The sequence below is a fragment of the Mustela erminea genome, chromosome 20 (assembly GCF_009829155.1).
Source record: "Mustela erminea isolate mMusErm1 chromosome 20, mMusErm1.Pri, whole genome shotgun sequence".
Lineage (NCBI taxonomy): Eukaryota > Metazoa > Chordata > Mammalia > Carnivora > Mustelidae > Mustela > Mustela erminea.
The window spans coordinates 1237100-1256080 of NC_045633.1; the positions used below are offsets into that span (position 1 = coordinate 1237100).

Consider the following 18981-nt stretch of genomic DNA (forward strand, 5'->3'; position numbering starts at 1 on the left):
AAATGACCAAACGTGACCCCTACCCGCCCCAGTTTGAGTAACTGCTGCTTCTTTACGCAAGAGCAGCTTCGATCCCTGGTCGATTCCTCCTAATGTCTAGATTAAAATTATTAAGATAACTAAAAAGAATTATCCCCACTTCCTAACAATATCCAACCTGGAGCAAATCTCCCTTCTCAAGCCCTCCTCGAAAATCATCTAACCCAAGTGCAAATCCTCGGGTAAGGCCACATTCTTGCTGAGATGTCCGGGATGCGTTCCCAATGCTGTGCCGTTTCCCTTGTCCAACTGCACGTGGGCTCCCACTGGTCCTTGGCTGGACGGCCAGAAACGGAGAATCCACAGAGATTCAGCGGAAGCCCTCACTACTTTGGACCGGGACCCTCAACTCTAGTAATAATGTGCACGTCTGAGACCTTTTGTGTGTCTGACCGTTTTGAGTTGCCATCCTGCCCATGGCTGGGAGGTAAGTTCTCACTATATGTGAGCTCTGATATTTTTTATTAAAGATGTTATTTATTTATTTGACAGACAGAGATCACAAGTAGGCAGAGAGGCAGGCAGAGAGAGAGAGAGGAGGAAGCAGGCTCCCTGCTGAGCAGAGAGCCCGATGCGGGGCTCGATCCCAGCACCCTGGGATCATGACCCGAGCCGAAGGCAGAGGCTTTAACCCACTGAGCCACCCAGGCGCCCCGAGCTCTGAGCTCTGATATTTTGTGAAGACCCTTCGGTGTTGGGATTGTTTTGTTTTCCTTACAATAGGGTCCCCTTTGGTTTTATGGTTTTCCAATTAGATTTTTATTTTTCCTTAGTAAAATTGTTTTCTGGCTTTTTACACCTGCCCCTCTGATCTGTCCTCTTGTTCAGTGCTTTGAATGCCATTTGTCTGTAAGAGGAGGCATTTCTAGGGAAAGGGCAGGTGTGCAGCCCTGGGTGTCTGAGGGTATCACAAATCTGTTACTGCTCAAACTCTAGTGGTGTCCCTCTGAGAAGCTGGAGATGGCAACCACTTAGGGGTCGTATAACCAGTTAGCATGCTTGAGTGTCCTTTGTTACCAGGATAAACCAGAAAAGCACCCTATCAACCAGTGTCCAATAAGTCTGTACTACAACCAGCCTTAGAGGCTATGGGATTTAAAAGGTATCCGCAGACCAGTGTCTTTTGGATAAACTTTGCCTCAGATTGCTATTTTATTTGTTTATTTATTTATTATTTTATTTATTTGAGAGAGAAATAGCAGAGAGCACACACTGAGGTGGGGGGGAAGCGGGGAAGGGGAGAGGAAGAAGTTAGAAGCAGATTCCCTGCTGAGGCTTGATTCCAGGACCCTGGGATCATGACCTGAGCCAAAGGCAGATGCTTCACCCACTGATCCACCCAGGCGCCCCGCAGATTGCCATTTTAAACTGCTATAAGGACTTCTTCCTTAACTTTGTCTATGTCCCTGGGAACTGCTTAGTTTCGTTTCTTCGGCCCAGAATCAGGACGTTTTTTTCTGGCTCCTGTCAATGATAATTGGCCTTTGGCCAAGTTCTGCAGATACAGGGCTGCACGGCACCACCCTTGTGGATCCTTGTCTCAACGAAAACTGGGCCAAATTTCTGCTTCCTTCTCACAATTACACTAACTTGTACCCTTACCTTTCTGACACCATCTCACTAGGCACAAGTTAGGACTGCAGTGGCCCCTAACAAGACTTTATTTGAGAGGTACCTCAGAACAAAAAAAAAAAAAAGGAAGAAACCCCCATGAAGAGGTTATTTGTCTCGTTTGTTAAAAAGAGAGATTATTAGGGCACCTGGGTGGCTCAGTGGGTTAAAGCCTCTGCCTTCGGCTCAGGTCATGATCCCAGAGTCCTGGGCTCTCTGCTCAGCAGGGAGCCTGCTTCCTCCTCTCTCCCTGCCTGCCTCTCTGCCTACTTGTGATCTCTGTCAATTAAATAAATAAAATCTTAATAAAAAAAAAAAAGAAGAGAAAGTTTATTTTATGGGGTACCTGGCTGGGTCAGTTGGTGGAACATGCTACTCTTGATCTCAAGGTTGTGAGTTCAAGCCCCACATTGGGTGTGGAGCCTATTTTTTTTAACCAGTCAGTATTTTTCTCTTTTTTTTTTTTTTTTTTTTTAAGATTTTATTTATTTATGAGAGAAAGAAAGAGGGAGAGAGAGCGAGAAAACAAGCATGGGGAGGAGCAAAGGGAGAGGAAGAAACAGGCTCCCCACTGAGCAGGGAGCCCTATGTAGGGCTGGATCCTAGGACCCTGCGATCGTGACCTGAGCCAAAGACAGATGTTTAACTGACTGAGCCACCCAGGTATCCCATGTGGAGCCTACTTTAAGAAAAAAAAAAAGGTCGGGGGGTGGATGCCTTGGTGGCTCAATAAGTTAAGTGTCTGCCTTTGGCTCAGATCATGATCCCAGGGTCCTGGGATCAAGTCTCACATCAGTCTCTTTGCTCAGTGGGGAGCCTGCTTCTCCCTCCGTCCCTCCCCTGCTCGTGCCCTCTCTCTCTCTCTCTCTTTCTCTTAGAGATAAATAAATAAATAAAATCTTTTTAAAAAAAGATCCAAGGACCCTGAGATTATGACCTGAGCTGAAGGCGGAACCTTAACCCACTGAGCCACCCGGGCACCCCAAAAAGGCCTTAGTTCTAAGATAAGAGTTTTTGGCATAATCCAATGTCTTTAAATTTTAATTTGCCATGTAAAAATAATACCAACACAGTATTTTGATGAGTGTAAAACTAACCCCGATCTTACACCAATTAGTTTTCTCATGATTTAAGCCTTCTTATTTTTTATGTTGATTTTTTTTAACTAGGCTCCATACTGAGGGTGGAGCCCAAGGCAGGACTTGAACTCATGACCCTCAGATCAAGTCCTGAGCTGAGATCAAGAGTCAGACACTTAGGCGTGCCTGGGTGGTACAGTCAGTTGGGCTTCCAACTCTTGGTTTCAGCTGGGTTGTCATCTCAGGGTTGTTGGGATTGAGTCCCAGGCCAGGCTCTGTGCTTTGCTTGGGATTTTTCTCTCCCTCACCCTCTGCCCTTCCTGCTTGTGTTCCTTCTCTCTCTGTTTAGAATAAATAAATAAATCTTAAAAAAAAAAAAAAAAAGTTGGAGCTTAACTGACTGTGCCACCTAGGCACCCCTTTTGTATTGATTTTAAAAGTTAAGTAAATTATCATGGTTTTCATATATTATTTACCTAAATTGTTTTTACTCACCATGTTGTACATTATATCTCAGAACTTATTTATCTTGTAATTAGAGGTTTGTACCCATTTGCCCCACCCCAACCCCCTGCCTCTTTCAGCCACCAATCTGTTCTGCTTCTGTGAGGTGGTTTTTTGTTTGTTTGTTTGCTTGTTTGTTTAGATTCCACATATAAGTGAAATCATATGGTATTTCTCTTTCTCTAAATTATTTCACTTAGCCTAACACCTTCGAGGTCCATGCTTGTCACAAATGGCAGGATTTCTTTCCTTTTTATGGCTAATATTCCATTGTGTATATGTGCCAAATCTTAATCTATTTATCCAAAGGACACTTGGGTTGTTTCCATATCTTGGCTATTGTAAATAAGGCTTCAGGGTTACCTGGGTGGCTCAGGGGGTTAAGCTTCTGCCTTCAGCTCAGGTCATGATCTCAGGGTCCTGGGATCGAGCCCCGCATCTCACTCTCTGCTCAGCGGGGAGCCTGCTTCCCCCTCTCTCTCTGCCTGCCTCTCTGCCTCCTTGTGATCTCTCTCTCTGTCAAATAAATAAATAAAATATCTTTAAAAAATAATGCTTGAATAAACATAGGGGTACATGTATCTTTTTGAATTAGTATTTTCATTTTCTCTGAGTAAATACTCAGTGGCGGAGTTCCTGGATTATGTACTGCTTCTCTTCTCCGCACTGTTTCCACAGCGGCCGCACCAGTTCACATTCGCCGTGACCGGACACCCGGGCTCTCTCTTCTCCACATCCTTGACAACACCTGTTGTGTTTTTTTCTTGTCTTTTTGATACTAGCCATTCTAACTAGTATGGTGTGGTATCTCATTGTGATTTTGATTTGCATTTCCCTGATGACTAGTGATGTTGAGCATCTTTTCATGTGTCTGTTGGCCATCTGTATGTCTTCTTTGGAAAAATGTCTGTTCCGATCCTCTGCCCATTTTAAAATCAGATTGTGTGTTTTTTTTTTAAGATTTCATTTATTCATTTGACAGACAGAGATCACAAGCAGACAGAGGCAGGCAGAGAGAGAGAGAGGAAGGGAAGCAGGAGCAGCGATCCTGATGCGGGACTCGATCCCAGGACCCCAGGATCATGACCCGAGCCAAAGGCAGAGGCCTTAACCCACTGAGCCACTCAGGTGCCCCCAGATTGTGTTTTTTGGTGTTGTGTAAGTTCTGTATATATTTCAGAAAATGGTTCCCTTATTGGATATGTCATTTACAAATGTCTTCTTGTATTTAGTAGGTTGCCCTTTTTTTTTTTTTAAAGATTTTATTCATTCATTTGAGAAAGAGAGACAGAGAGAGCACAAGCAGGGGGAGAGGCAGAGGGAGGGGGAGAAGCAGACTCCCCACTGAGCTGGAAGCCTGATGTGGGGCTCCATCCCAGGACTGGAGATCACGATCTGAGCCACCCACACATCCCACCTTTTTGTTTTGTTGATAGGATCCTCTGCTATGCTAAAGCTTTTTATTTTAGTGTAGTCTCAATAGATTGTTTTTGCCTCTGTTCTCCTTGCTTGAAGAGACATATCTAGAAAAATGTTGCTAAGGCTGATGTCTGATTACTCGTTATGAGTTTTTTTTAAGAAATTTTGTGGTTTCAGGTCTCACATTTAAGTCTTTCATCCATTTTGAGTTTATTTTTGTGTACGATGTAAGACAGTGGTCCAGTTTTGCATGTAGTTGTCCAGTTCCCCCAGCACCAGTAACTGAAGAGACTTCCCTTCCCTGTTGTATATTCTTGCCGCCTTTGTTGTAGATTAATTGACCATATAAGTGTGGGTTAATTTCTAGAGTCTTTCTTGTTCCATCGATTTATGTGTCTATTTTTGTGCCAGCATCATACTCTTTTGATTACTATAACTTTGTAGTATAGCTTGAAATCTGAAATTGTGATACGTCCCACTTTGTTGCTCTTCCTCATTGTTTTGGCTACTCAGGGTCTTTCGTGATGTCATAAAAATTTTAGAATTCTTTGGTGCTTTTTAGTTATACTCTTGTTTTTTTTTTTTAAGATTTAAATTATTTATTTGACACAGATAGAGAGACAGTGAGAGCGGGAATACAAGTAGGGGGAATGGGAGAGGGAGAAGCAGGCTTCCCTCTGAGCAGGGAGCCTAATGCGGGGCGCAATCCCAGGACACAGGATCATGACCTGAGCTGAAGGCAGACACTTAAGGACTGAGCCACCCAGGTTCTCCTGGGTTATTTTTGAAAAGAGTCCTTATTTTTGAAAAAAGTTAACTCTTAATAACCATTGTTGCTCATTGCTATGTCTTTTTACATTGCCCACTGTAAGGGCCTGCCCCTCCCAGAGGAACTTGCTTGTGGACCCCGGATGTAGGGGCGGGGCAGGCCGGGTGGAGATGTCCAGTCGGTGGGGCGTGTGTATATCCACTAGGGTGAATTGAGATCCGATTGGCCACCTGTGTAGGGGCGGGGCTCAAAGAACCGAATAAAGGTTGCTGTGGAGGCTAGCACAGGGGTAGGAGAGCTGTGGCGGGAGCAGAAGGAAGAGTTGGCGGCAGAGTGGAGGAGCTGTAACAGCTCCTGTAAGAGCTATAACCGCCTCCGGCGGCCCCAAGCCACCGCCTGCAGCCTCCGGGGCCCCCGAGCCTCCTGCGGTCCGCCTCTGGTGGTCCTGCCTCTGGCGGCCCCGAGCCGCCTGCAGCCTTCAGCCGCCTGCAGCTTCCAGCGGCCCTGAGCCGCCGGCGGCCCCACCTTCAGCAGCCCGGAGCTGCCGAGACACCAGTGGTCCAGCAGTCCAGTGGTCAGCAGTCCCGACGCCTGCAGCCCCTGGATGCCAGCGGTCCCGAGATGCCAGCGGCCTTGCTGCAAAATGCCTCGCCACCCCGAGCCACCAGCAGCCTTGTTCGCAGCGGTGGCCTCCTCTGGGTGGCAGCCTTGTCAGAGTGGCATCGTGGGGAGCAGAGTCTGTGTCATCCGGGTTGTCCTCCTTGTCATCATCGCTGTCATCGTTGCCTCTTCGTCGTCGGGAGTGGCCTCGTCCAGGAAGCAACCTCATGGAGCAGCGGCCTTATCTTGGGAGTGGCCTCTTCTTGGGAGCGGCTCCAATCATGGAGCGGCCTCATCTAGAGCAGCCTCCTCCGGAGTGGCCTTCTTGGGAATGACCTTGTCGGGATCACCGTCGTCGCCTTTTCGTAAGAGATAGCCCTGACCGGTCAGTTTGATTCTTGATGCTTGGCGCAAAATAAAGTTTTGCTTGACCTTCGCTATGTATCAGTCTCGTTCCTTTGATCACGGACCCTAACACCCACAAATATTTTTCTTTAGATATTTGTTTCTTATATATTGTTCCTCTACAACTCTTCTTTGCCCTTCCTAAATTCAGGCCTCAAACTCAGACTAATAACATTATTAGGCTATTTTTTATGTATAAACTATCTTCAGATTTTCTAAAATGGCTATTAGGTAACACAGAGATCTTCTTTACTTTATAAAATGAGGAACAATGGGAATAATTAAGTTTATCTGGAATTCTCTGAAATTTTCAAATTTCAAAATTCTCTGAAAAATTAAGAATGTGGAAGACCAAAATACCTGCATAATTTTTTTAAAAAGTTACTAAATCAAAAAGAGGATTTCTTCCTAAATTATTTACACACGAGTCAAATATAAGTTAATATAAATATGTCAATGATTATATACTTTTCAGTTTAAAAAAAGTGTAATCATTTTGAAGCACAAAGACTGGTAGGATAACTATCTATGAAGGGATCTGTTTCCAGGATTTTAGATTCACAGGCATCGTTCCTTTTTGCTGATGAAACATCTGAGCAAGCCTTAGGGGTACCAGTCAATTACATGGGGATCATCAGACACCTACTGCTTATGTCCGTTTTTCCTTAGATCCAATAGCCAAGGCATATCTACCTTGTCTAATAGCTATCGAAACAATAGCAGACTGTGTGAAACTTTCCCTTGATTTGGTTCTAAGGTTTCTGCTAACTATATGGTTCCCCACACTAAAGACTCTTCTTCTGACAAAAAAACACTCAGCAGTTCTCAGCTGGTCGTCTATCTGCCTATGAAATACTATCTTTTTTCCTTTTACACGTTACCGTCCATTACTACAACCCTGTAAGCCAAGGCCAGCCACCCTCCTTTTATTACACAAAGAGAAGCCCATGGTTGTTTTTCTCTGTAGGGAACTAGCAAATCCTGGAAGGACCTTCTGGAGAGTCCCATGTACATCCCTGCTTTAATGGTATTTGTTGATTAATCTCATTTAAAAAAGAAAAATACCAATACCTAACATCTAATGATGAAAGACTGAAAGCTTTTCCTCTAACATTGTGAAAATGGTGAGAATGCCTGCTATTGCCACTTCTATTTAACATAGTACTGGAGCCAGAGCAGTAAGGCAAAAGAAAAATTGAGAGTTGTCCAAATTGGGGGCGGGGGGGGGGGCGGGGAAGAAGCCATCCAAATTGGAAAGGAAGAAGTAAAATTATCTTTTTTTAAAAAAAGATTTAATTTACTTATTTGACAGAGAGAGACACAGCGAGAGAGGGAACACAAGCAGGGGGAGGGAAGTGGGAGCAGCAGGCTCCCTGCTAAACAGGGAGCCCCACGTGGGGCTCGATCCCAGGACCCTGGGATCATGACCTAAGCTGAAGGCAGCCGCTTAATGACTGAGCCACCCAGGTGCCCCTAAAATTATCTTTTATTTTTCTTTTTTAAGATTTAATTATTTATTTTAAAGAGAAAGGGGCCAAGGGAGAGGGAGAGAATCTCAAGCAGACTGCTCACTGAGTGTGGAGCCTGACGCAGGGCTCAATTTCACCACCTTGAGATCATGACCTGAGCTGAAGCCGAGAGTCAGACACTCAGCCAACTGCATCACCCAGGTGCCCCAGGAAAATCACATTTGTTCAAAGATGACATGATCTATGTAGAAAGCCTTAAAAATTCCACAAAAACAACCCATTAGAGCTCATTGTAAGGTCCTGCCCCTCCCAGAGGAACTTGCTTGTGGACCCCGATGTAGGGGCGGGGCAGGCCGGGTGGAGATGTCCAATCGGTGGGGCGCGTGTATATCCACTAGGGTGACTTGAGATCCGATTGGCCCCCTGTGTAGGGGCGGGGCTCAACCCACCGCATAAAGGTTGCTGTGCGGGCCGCAGGGGAGGAGAGCTGTGGCGGGAGCAGGAGGAAGAGTACCTGGAGTGGAGGAGCTGTAACAGCTCCTGTAAGAGCTAGAACCGCCACCAGCGGTCCCGCCTCTGGCGGCCCCGAGCCGACTGCGGCCCCACCTCCGGCGGCCCCGAGCAGCCTTCAGCCGCCTGCAGTTTCCAGCTGCCTGCGGTCTCGCCTTTGGCGGCCCCGAGCTGCCGCCTGCAGCCTCCAGCCGCCTGTGGTCCCACCTCCGGCGGTCCCGCCTCTGGCGGCCCCGAGCCGCCTGCAGCTTCGAGCCGCCTGCTGTACCACCTCCGGAGGTCCCGCCACCGGCGGTCCCGAGACATCAGCGGTCCAGCTGTCTGCACCTGCAGCCCCAAACTCAGCGGTCCTAAGACCCCATCGGTCCAGCTGTCAGCAATCCCGACGCCTGCAGCCCCGAGATGCCAGTGGTCCCGAGAGGCCAGCGGCCCTGATTCGCCAATGGCTCCTAGCTGCCAGCAGCCTGGCCGCAAAATGCCTCGCCACCCTGACCCACGAGCGGCCTTGTCTGCAGCGTGGCCTCTTCTGGGTGGCAGCCTTGTCAGTGGCGTCATGGGGAGCAGAGTCTCATTGGGGTGGTTCTCCTTGTCATTGTCGCTGTCATCATTGCCTCTTCATCGGGAGTGGCCTTGTCTGGAGTGGTATCTTCTTTTTTTTTTTTTTTTTTTTAAAGAATTTTATTTATTTGACAGAGAGAGATCACAAGTAAGCAGAGAGGCAGGCAGAGAGAGGAAGGGAAGCAGGCTTCCTGCTGAGCAGAGAGCCTGATATGGGGCTCGATCCCAGGACCCTGGGATCATGACCCGAGCCGAAGGCAGAGGCTTTATCCCACTGAGCCACCCAGGCGCCCGAGTGGTCTCTTCTTGGGAGTGGCTCCAACCGGGGAGTGGCCTCATGGAGCAGCGGCCTCATCTGGAGCGGCCTTCTTGGGAGTGACCTTGTCGGGATCATCATTGTTGCCTTTTCGTCAGAGGTAGCTCTGACCGGTCAGTTTGATTCTTGATGCTTGGCGCAAAATAAAGTTTTGCTTGACCTTCGCTTTGTATCAGTCTTGTTCCTTTGATCACGGACCCTAATGCTAATCAAGGAATTCAACAAAGTTGTAGGAATCAAAATTGACATATAAAAATCAGTTGTTTCCATATGCTAACAATGAGCAATATAAAAGTGAAATTAAGGAAAACAATTCCATTTACAATAACATCAAAAATAATAAAATACTTAGGAATACGCTTAACCAAGAAGACAAAGGGCTCATACACTGAAAACTATAAGACGTTGCTGAAAGGAAGATTTAAGGAAGATGCCCATGTTTATGAGTTGGAAGAATTAATATTGTTCAGATGTTGATACTACCCAAATCCACCTAAAGCCCAACAGTGATTTTTGCAGAAATATAATAATCCATCCTATAATTCGTATGGAATCTCAATGAATCCTGAACACCCAAAATTATTTAGAAAAAGAACAAAATTAGGGATACTTGGGGCGGGGGGCTCAGTCTGTTAAGCATCTGCCTTCAGCGCAGGTCATGATCCCAGGGTCCTGGGATCAAGTCCTGCATTGGGATCCTTGCTCAGCAGGGAGTCTGCTTCTCCCCCTGCCTGCTGTTCCCCCTGCTTATACTCTTATACTCTCTTATCTCTCTCTCTCTGACAAATAAATAAAATAAAATCTTAAAAAAAAAGAAAAATAACAAAATTGGAGATCTCACACTTTCTTGTTTCAAAATGTATTACAAAGCTATAGTGATTAAAACAGTGTGCCAGCTGGCACAAGACAGACATTTACACCAATGGAATAGAACAGAGAGTCCAGAAATAAACCCTCAAACATATGATCAAATGATTTACAGCAAGGAAACCAACATCATTCAACGGGGAAAAGCTAGTCTTTTCAACAAATGTTGGGAAAACAGGATCTCCACATGCAAAAGAATGAAGATAAACCTTTACCGTACCCCATATACAAAAGGTCATTCAAAATGCATGGAAGAATTAAACACAAGACCTGAAATTATAGTCTTAGAAGAAAACATAGGGGGAAATCTTCATGATGTTGGATTTGGCAATAATTTTAAAATTTCTGTGCATCAAGGGACACAATCAACAGAGTGAAGAGACAACTCATGAAATGGGAGGAAATATTTGCCAATCCAGTATCTGCTAAAGAGTTAATATCTGGAATATATAAAGAAATCCTACACTCAACAACAGCAACAACCAAAAATTAACCTGATTAAAAAGTAGACAAAGCCCTTAAGTAGGGGCGCCTGGGTGGCTCAGTTGGTTAAGTGGCTGCCTTCAGCTCCAGTCATGATTCCAAGGTCCTGGGATCAAGCTCCGTACTGGGCTCCCTCAGTGGGGTATCTGCTTCTCCCTTTCCCTCTGCCCCTCCCCCTGCATCCCCCAAAGAAGATATACAAATAACCAACAACACATGAAAAGATGCTCAACATTACTAATCATTAGGGGAATGCAAATCAGAACCAAAATTAGTTACCACTTTTTATCTATTATGCTGGCTACTATAAAAGGGGGGTGGATAGCAAGTATTGGCAAAGATACAGCAAAACTAGACTTGTACACTGCTGGTAGGAATATAAATTTGTGCAGCCATATGAAAAATAATATGGTGGCTCTTTTTTTTTTTTTTAAGATTTCATTTATTTATTTGACAGAGAGAGGAGACACAGCCAGAGAAGGAACACAAGCAGGGGGAGTGGGAGAGGGGGAAGCATACTCCCCACTGAGCAGAGAGCCCGATGCGAGGCTCAATCCCAGGACCCTGGGATCATGACCCAACCTGAAGGCAGATGTCCAACAACTGAGCCACCTGGGCGTCCCGTATGGTGGCTCTTCAAAAAGTTAAAACTAGACCTACCGTATGATCCAGCAATTCCACTTCTGGTTGTATACCCAAAAGAATTGAGAGCAGAGTCTCAAAGATATTCATAGCAGCATAGTTACAAGAGCCAGAAAATAGAAGCAACCCACGTGCCTATTAACAGATGAATATCAGGGTAGACAAAATATGGTATCTACATACAATGAAATATTATTCAGCCTTAAAAAGGGAGGAAATTCTTGGCGCCTGGGTGGCTCAGTGGGTGAGGCCTCTGCCTTAGGCTCAGGTCATGATCTCGGGGTCCTGGAATCAAGTCCCACATCGGGCTCTCTGCTCAGCGGGGAGCCTGCTTCCCCCTCCGCCTGCCTCTCTGCCTACTTGTGATCTCTCTCTGTCAAATAAATAAAATCTTTAAAATAAAAAAGAAGAAAATTCTGACAGATGCTCTATAATATGAGGACATGATGCTAAGTGAAATAAGCCAATCACAAAAAGACAAACACTGTATGATTCCACTGTTATGGGGCACTAAAACAGTGAAATTCATAGACAGAAAATAGAATGGTGGTTTCCAGGGGCTGCGGGGAAAGGAGAAAGGGGAGTCATTATTTAGCGACAGGTTCAGTTTTGCAAGATGAGAAATGTTCTGGAGCTGAATGGTGGTGATGGTTGCACAAGGTGAATGCACTTAACACAACTGAACAACACCTTAGAAGTGTCCTATACACTTAAAAATGGCTAAAATGCTAAGCCATAAGATTCATCGTATGTGTATTTTGCCACAATTAATAATTTAAAAAAGAAAGAAAAAAACAAAAAAAAATTCCACACAGCCTTGGATTTTAGAATTCCAAGCCACAATCTTGGATTTGTCCTTATAAGCTCATCCCAGATATTAAATCAGTTCAGATGGGAAATTCATTATCCTCACCCATCCTGCAAGCTGATGGAGGGTAAAAAAAACAAATATTTATACTGCTACTGGGTTACACTTTCAGGTTAACTCATGACTTTAAGGTGCATCAGAAATAGAAGTTCTAACAGAAAATCAGTGTAAAATTGAACATCAGTTCAATTTTCTATTTTCAATAGAAAATCAGTGTAAAATTGAACACTTATATATGCTATTATGGGGGTTCTGGGCCTGTTTGCCCTCAGATCCACTTCTCATCGTCCTCTGATGTGCTCAGTTTTTTGGCTGGTTGATCACTACAGGCTGCACAACTCAGGCAGCCATGTCAGCTGGCTTCCGGTTCAAGCAATGGAAAGCAATGGAGGGAGCCTGTAAAGCAGATGAAGGAAGGAAGAATCCAGGGTGTTTCTCTCCCAGTACCTCCTCCACCCTCATTCCCATCGCCATGTCACGTAGCTTCCTCTGTGATGACTCTAGCTTCCACATGGGGTCAGGTCCCACAGGAGAGGCTAGCCATAATTCCAGCTTCTCCAGATAACCCTGGCCCTGGGATCTGGTAACGCTTTGTTCCACCACTGTAGGTAGCAATGGTAACAGGTTTCTGCTATTGTTAATTTTTGGCTTGCCTTACCATCTCTCTCTCTCTCTTTTTTAAAGATTTTATTTATTTATTAGAGAGAGAGAGAATGAGAGAGCATGAGAAGGGGATGGGTCAGAGGGAGAAGCAGACTCCCCGCTGAGTCCGATGCGGGGCTCCATCCCAGGACTCCAGGATCATGACCTGAGCCAAAGGCAGCCGCCCACCAACTGAGCCACCCAGGCACCCCACCTTACCATCTCTCTTTTTTTTTTTTTAAGATTTTATTTATTTATTTGACAGACAGAGATCACAAGTAGGCAGAGAGGCAGGCAGAGACAGAGGAGGAAGCAGGCTCCCTGCTGAGCAGAGAGCCCGATGCGGGACTCGATCCCAGGACCCTGAGATCATGACCTGAGCCGAAGGCAGCGGCTTAACCCACTGAGCCACCCAGGCGCCCTTACCATCTCTTGTTAGGCTTCTCAGCCATTGGTTATCATACCCCTCAGCAATAAAAAGGAACAAACTATTGAAACATGCAACAACTTAGACCTCAGAGGAGTTATACTGAATGAAAAAAGCCAATCACAATATGTTCCATAATGTATGATTCCATATATATAACATTTGGCATTCTAGAAACGCCAAAATCATGGAGATGGAAAACAGAGTAGTGGTTGCCAAAGGTTAAGATAGGGGTCAGGGTAAGGAGAGTGGATGAGTGTGACTATAAAAAGATAATATGGGGGCGCCTGCGTGGCTCAGTGGGTTAAGCCTCTGCCTTGGGTTCAAGTCATGATCTCAGGGTCCTGGGATCGAGCCCCGCATCGGGCTCTCTGCTCAGCAGGGAGCCTCCTTCCCCCTCTTTCTCTGCCTGCCTCTCTGCCTACTTGTGATCTCTCTCTCTTTCTCTCTCTGTCAAATAAATAAAATCTTTAAAAAAAATTTTTTTAAAAAGATAATACGAGAGATCTTTGTGGTGAAGCAACATTCTGTATCTCGATGGTGATAATGTGATAAAATTCAGTATGCACATAAACACAAATGAATGCACGTAAAACAGATGAAATCGGAATTGTCTGTGGATTGTCCCAGTAGCACTTTCCTGATTGTGACCCAGTACCGTGATGATGTTAGATGTTACATCAGGATAGTTATCATTTCTTTGGATAAATGTCCAGCACTAGAATTACTGGAATTACTTGTGGCTCTATTATTATTTCCAAATACAAGTGATTAAAATTTTAGAAAGAAACAGAGATTTCCTGACTTCTCCCTCTAAAATGGACAGCACATTAAGAACTTTTAGATGTTTCGTTGCTATCTAAGAGGTAAGCATAGTCAAAGTGGAGTTTAGCAAGAATGCTCCTTGATATTGCCGACACAGCAGAGATAAATTGACAACATTGAACGAACATGAGTGGTGGCGACTTTCAGGTAAGGCAGACGATGTTTCCAGCGCATATCCTGACTGACAATGACCTATCCCTGCAATGCTAGAAAGGTAGGACATGGACAGGAACCAAAGCCCCCAGGCCATGTGAACAACTCCAAATGAATCATCAGTATATCCTGGTTATTTTTGTTTACTCCAGGACAGATTGAGACTTTCTCTTGCCAGAGAGCTAACACATCCTGGTGGAGAAAAATGACTTGAAAATTTAAAATTCCCAAGAAGGGGTTTCAGTTTATCTCTCTGGTAACAGAAACACATATTTCCCTGGTACCATTATTTTCTTAATTGACTTGGAAAATAATTTTTTTTTTGGAAAATAAATTTTTTATATCATCTACCATCTTTGGCAAAAATAAGAGAACTAAAGAAATACGAAAACTCAGGATTATCAAAATTCTCAGAAACCCCAAGCCCCTGTACCACAAGATCAATCCCCTGTAGGATCCACAAGTTATTTCCGTCTGCGCTAAGTGCTGCAGGCATCTGGGAATTACTTCAATCCTAGACTGATCCCTCTGTAAGCTTATAGGACTAATTTCTGCAGGGACTTATATAATACCTCCAGACTTACCACCAATAAGAACAAGCTATATTGTCAAAACACCCGCCTAAGCAGCATGATCTGATACCTGGAGATTTGGTCTTCTGGAAAAGGATCAAGAAAAAACTGCCTATGAGCCTCTACTAAAGGACTTTTAACAGATAAGTGACACAGAAATAAATTCCCAAGTTGTTGATCCCAGGGCTTATATTTCCCAGATAAGACACACATCACTTTCTCCTGAGTACTGGGCATCTAGTTCATTAGGGGACCTCACACTGAGGATTCTTAGCAGTTCTCTTAGAAGTTGCTGACTGTGGGCAGTGTCTGTCCCAGGAGATGAAACAAGATGCTAATTGAACAGCTTCTGCAGAAGACAACAGAACAAGATTGATGCTTTAGTTCTTCAGGATCTTTTTCCATACCCTTTGTTCTCTGAAAAATCTTAGCTGTTTTTGTCTTCAACACCCCCTCTTTAACTGACTGAAGTTTTCTTAATATGATCTTCTCTATGGGGATACGGGGTGGCTCAGTTGGTTAAACGTCTGCCTTCAGCTCAGGTCATGATCCCAGGGTCCTGGGATTTAGCCCCGCATCCAGGGCTCTCTGCTCAGCGAGGAGCCTGCTTCCCTTTCTCCCTCTGCCTGCCTCTTTGCCTACTTGTGATCTCTCTCTGTCAAATAAATAAATAAAATCTTAAAAAAAAAAAAAGCAAAAATATGCTGTTGCGTATTTCTTAGACCTTAGCTACTGCTCTGAGTTTTTTTTTTTCTGATAGGTAGGCAATGCTCAATTATTTTACACAATGTGCATATTATAAAAATCTTAAAATCACATATTGAAAGTTATCACTAATCCAAGTATAATATACCATTTTACTTTATTTTGATTTTTTTAAGATTTATTTATTTGTAAGAAAGAGAGAGAGAGAGTCGGGGAGGGGCAGAGGAGAGGGATGGAGATTCTTCAAGCAGATTCTCTGCTGAGTGTGGAGCCCGATGCGGGGCTCAGTCCCAGGACCCTGAGATCACGACCCGAGCCAAAATCAAGAGCCATTGCCTAACAGATGGAGCCACCCAGTTGTTCTACAATATGCCATTTAAAATGTATTTTTATTTTCCTATTTTTATTTATTTATTTTTAAAAAGATTTTATTTATTTGACAGAGAGATCATGAGTAGGCAGAGAGGCAGGCAGAAAGAGAGGGGGAAGCAGGCTCCCTGCTGAGCAGGAAGCCTGATGCAGGACTCGATCCCAGGACTCTGTGATCATGACCTGAGCCGAAGGCAGACACTTAACCCACGGAGCCACCCAGGCACCCTTATTTTTCTATTTTGAAGGTACAGTTGACTTATAATGTTACTATGTTGGTTGCAGGTGTACAGTGTAGTGATTGGACAATTCTGTACATTACTCAGTGCTCACTACAATAATATGATGTAGTCACTATCCAACAATATTATATTATTATTGACTGCATTATTATTGACTACATTCCCTATGTTGTACTTTTCTCTTTTTTTTAAGATTTTACTTATTTATCTGATAGATCACAAGTAGGCAGAGAGGCAGGCAGAGAGAGAAGGGGGGGAAGCTGGCTCCGCACTGAGCAAAGAGCCTGATGTGGGGCTCGATCCCAAGACCCTGAGATCATGACCTGAGCCAAAGGCAAAGGCCCAACCCACTGAGCCACCCAGGTGCCCCTCTATGCCCCTCTATGTTGTACTTTTCATCTGCATGACTGATTTATTTAATAACTAGAAGTTTGTACCTCTTAATTACCGTCATCTGTTTTGCCCATCCCCCCTCAATCTGGCAACGACTAGTTTGTTCCTTGTATTTATGTTTCTGTTTTGGTTTGTTTGTTTATTTCCTACTTTTTAGATTCTTTTTTTTTTTTAAGATTTTATTTATTTATTTGAGAGAGAGAGACAGTGAGAGAGAGCCTGAGCGAGGAGAAGGTCAGAGGGAGAAGCAGACTCCCCATGGAGCTGGGAGCCTGATGCGGGACTCGATCCCGGGACTCCGGAATCACGACCTGAGCCGAAGGCAGTCGTCCAACCAACTGAGCCACCCAGGCGTCCCTACTTTTTAGATTCTACTATGAGTAAAATCACATGGTTTTTGTCTTTCTCTGTCCAATTCACTTAGCATAACACACTCTTAAGTCCATCTGTGTTGTTACAAATGACAAGATCTTATCCTTTTATATGGCTGAGTAGTATTCCATTGTTTATGTGTATCCCATCTTTTTTATCCATTCATCTATTAGTGGACACTTAGATTGCTTCCATATCTTAGCTATTATAATGCTACCATAAACATGGTGGTGCATATATCTCTTCAAATTAGTGTTTTCATTTTCTTTGGGTGAGTGCCCAGCAGCAGAATTACTGGATTGTATGGTATTTCTATTTTTAATTTTGTGACGTAGCTCCATACTGTTCTCCACAATGCTTGTACCAATTCATGTTCCCACCAACAGTGCGAGAGGGTTCCCTTTTTTCCACATCCTCACCAACACTTGTTATTTGTATCGCTCTGAATTTAACTCATTGTTGGATGTGTTGCCTCTCCACCTAATCCTGACCAAAAAAAAGTAGTAGCCTCAAATATTTTAGAAGGCAGATCCTTCCACAATTCCTTTCTGGTCTTAAGTTTTCTTCACATAATTAATTCCAAAGTTTGGTACTATAAAAATTTGGATCTGGACAAAATGTTTCTGCTGAGGTCATTATATCTGTACCAGTTAAACCTAGGTTATCAGGAATGGGAACTAATGTTGGGGCTATTCTTGCTACAGACACTCTAACCTACTTACATTAATTGTGTAACTCTGCTCGAGGAATCTGTCCACCTCAAGAGTACAAAAACTGGTATATACTTATTGTGATAAATGATATTTATCTTTCAGTTCAACCTATGCCTCACTGGGATCCTACTTCTTATTTAGAGATCAAGCTTTTGCCTCCTACTAACTTATCCTACACATTCAGGGTGATTGTTAGAGCCTCTCAGATATTTCCAACTATCACCTCTCCAGTGGGTCATGTTTTTCTGACAATGGTACCTAGAAAACTCTGAAATGAGACAAGAACAAGCTACTCAGGAAAACTCCCAGGAGGCGTAACCTATTCCCTTACCATGCATATAATATGAGCTTCATTTCCCTAAAGAAGGATAATACTACTGGAGAAGATGATCCAAAACTTGTCTTTAACCCCAGCAGACATCATAAATGACACAACATCCAATTTAAATTTATTAACCCAGGGGAAAATTATGCTTTAGCCAACACCTCTTGCTGCACCTACATAAATACAGGTCAAGTAGAAAACTCTGTAACTATGCTAAAAAAAAGTCACCTGAATTTCTAAAAAAGACAAGCTGGACTTTGGGTCATGTTTTCATTGCCTGGATTTGATAACCTAGAGCTCTGTCTTCAGGGCCTATTACAGGAAATAATAACCATTTTTTTTCTGGTAGTTTCCAGGAAGATAGTCGGCTGATGTAGCATCTTCAGAGTCTTAAATGATACTGTGCAACCATCATGATGTCAGAGAACTCAACAACTCTAGCTGTAACAAAAGGAAAAGCTGAGACGGATCTAAGTCTAACTATGGATGTTCTCTCCACAATCTCCTAATGAGCAAAGTCTTGGAAAAGGTGAAGAGCTGGGTAGTAGACTAAAGTCCTGAGGCTGACTTCATCTGCCCTGGGCTAAGAGGGAGGCTGAGACAGAGAAGGCATTCTCTGACAGCCTGGTGCTGGCCTGGCACTACCATCAAGACTTCGGTGTTGAGAGGAGCCAGTATGACACTGACAACTAGACTGGGTTTTCTCTTGATGAGCACGAACAGTTTCACAAAATACCAACACAACAAGACAAAGCCTCCACTGCGACAGATCAAGACAAAAACAAGACCAGTCCATCATGACTGAACACAGACAAAAACAAGAACATTATCCAAACAGAAATTACGAAATATCCTCATCCTGGCTAATATGATCATTATGCTCTTTTATCAATTATAGTTTTAGTTTTGCTCCTTTTTCCCCCCACATTTCAGATAAAATTTTTCAAGCTATCCAGGAGTGTCTGGGGGGCTCAGTCAGTTAAATGTCTTCCTTCAGCTCAGGTCATGATCCTGGGGTCCTGGGATCGAGCCCTGCACCAGGGCTTCCTGCTCAGCAGGGAGTCTGTTTCTCCTGCTCCTCCTGTTTGTGCTCTCTCTCTCAAA

General features: G+C 44.1%; 1 long non-coding RNA gene across 1 annotated transcript; it reads left to right on the forward strand.

Annotated features, from left to right (window-relative positions):
* Positions 1-294: 294 nt before the first annotated feature.
* LOC116580965 lies at positions 295-18816 on the forward strand. Its single transcript, XR_004281843.1, has 2 exons — positions 295-466; positions 18227-18816. It is a non-coding gene; the product is annotated as an uncharacterized LOC116580965 (long non-coding RNA).
* Positions 18817-18981: the final 165 nt, after the last annotated feature.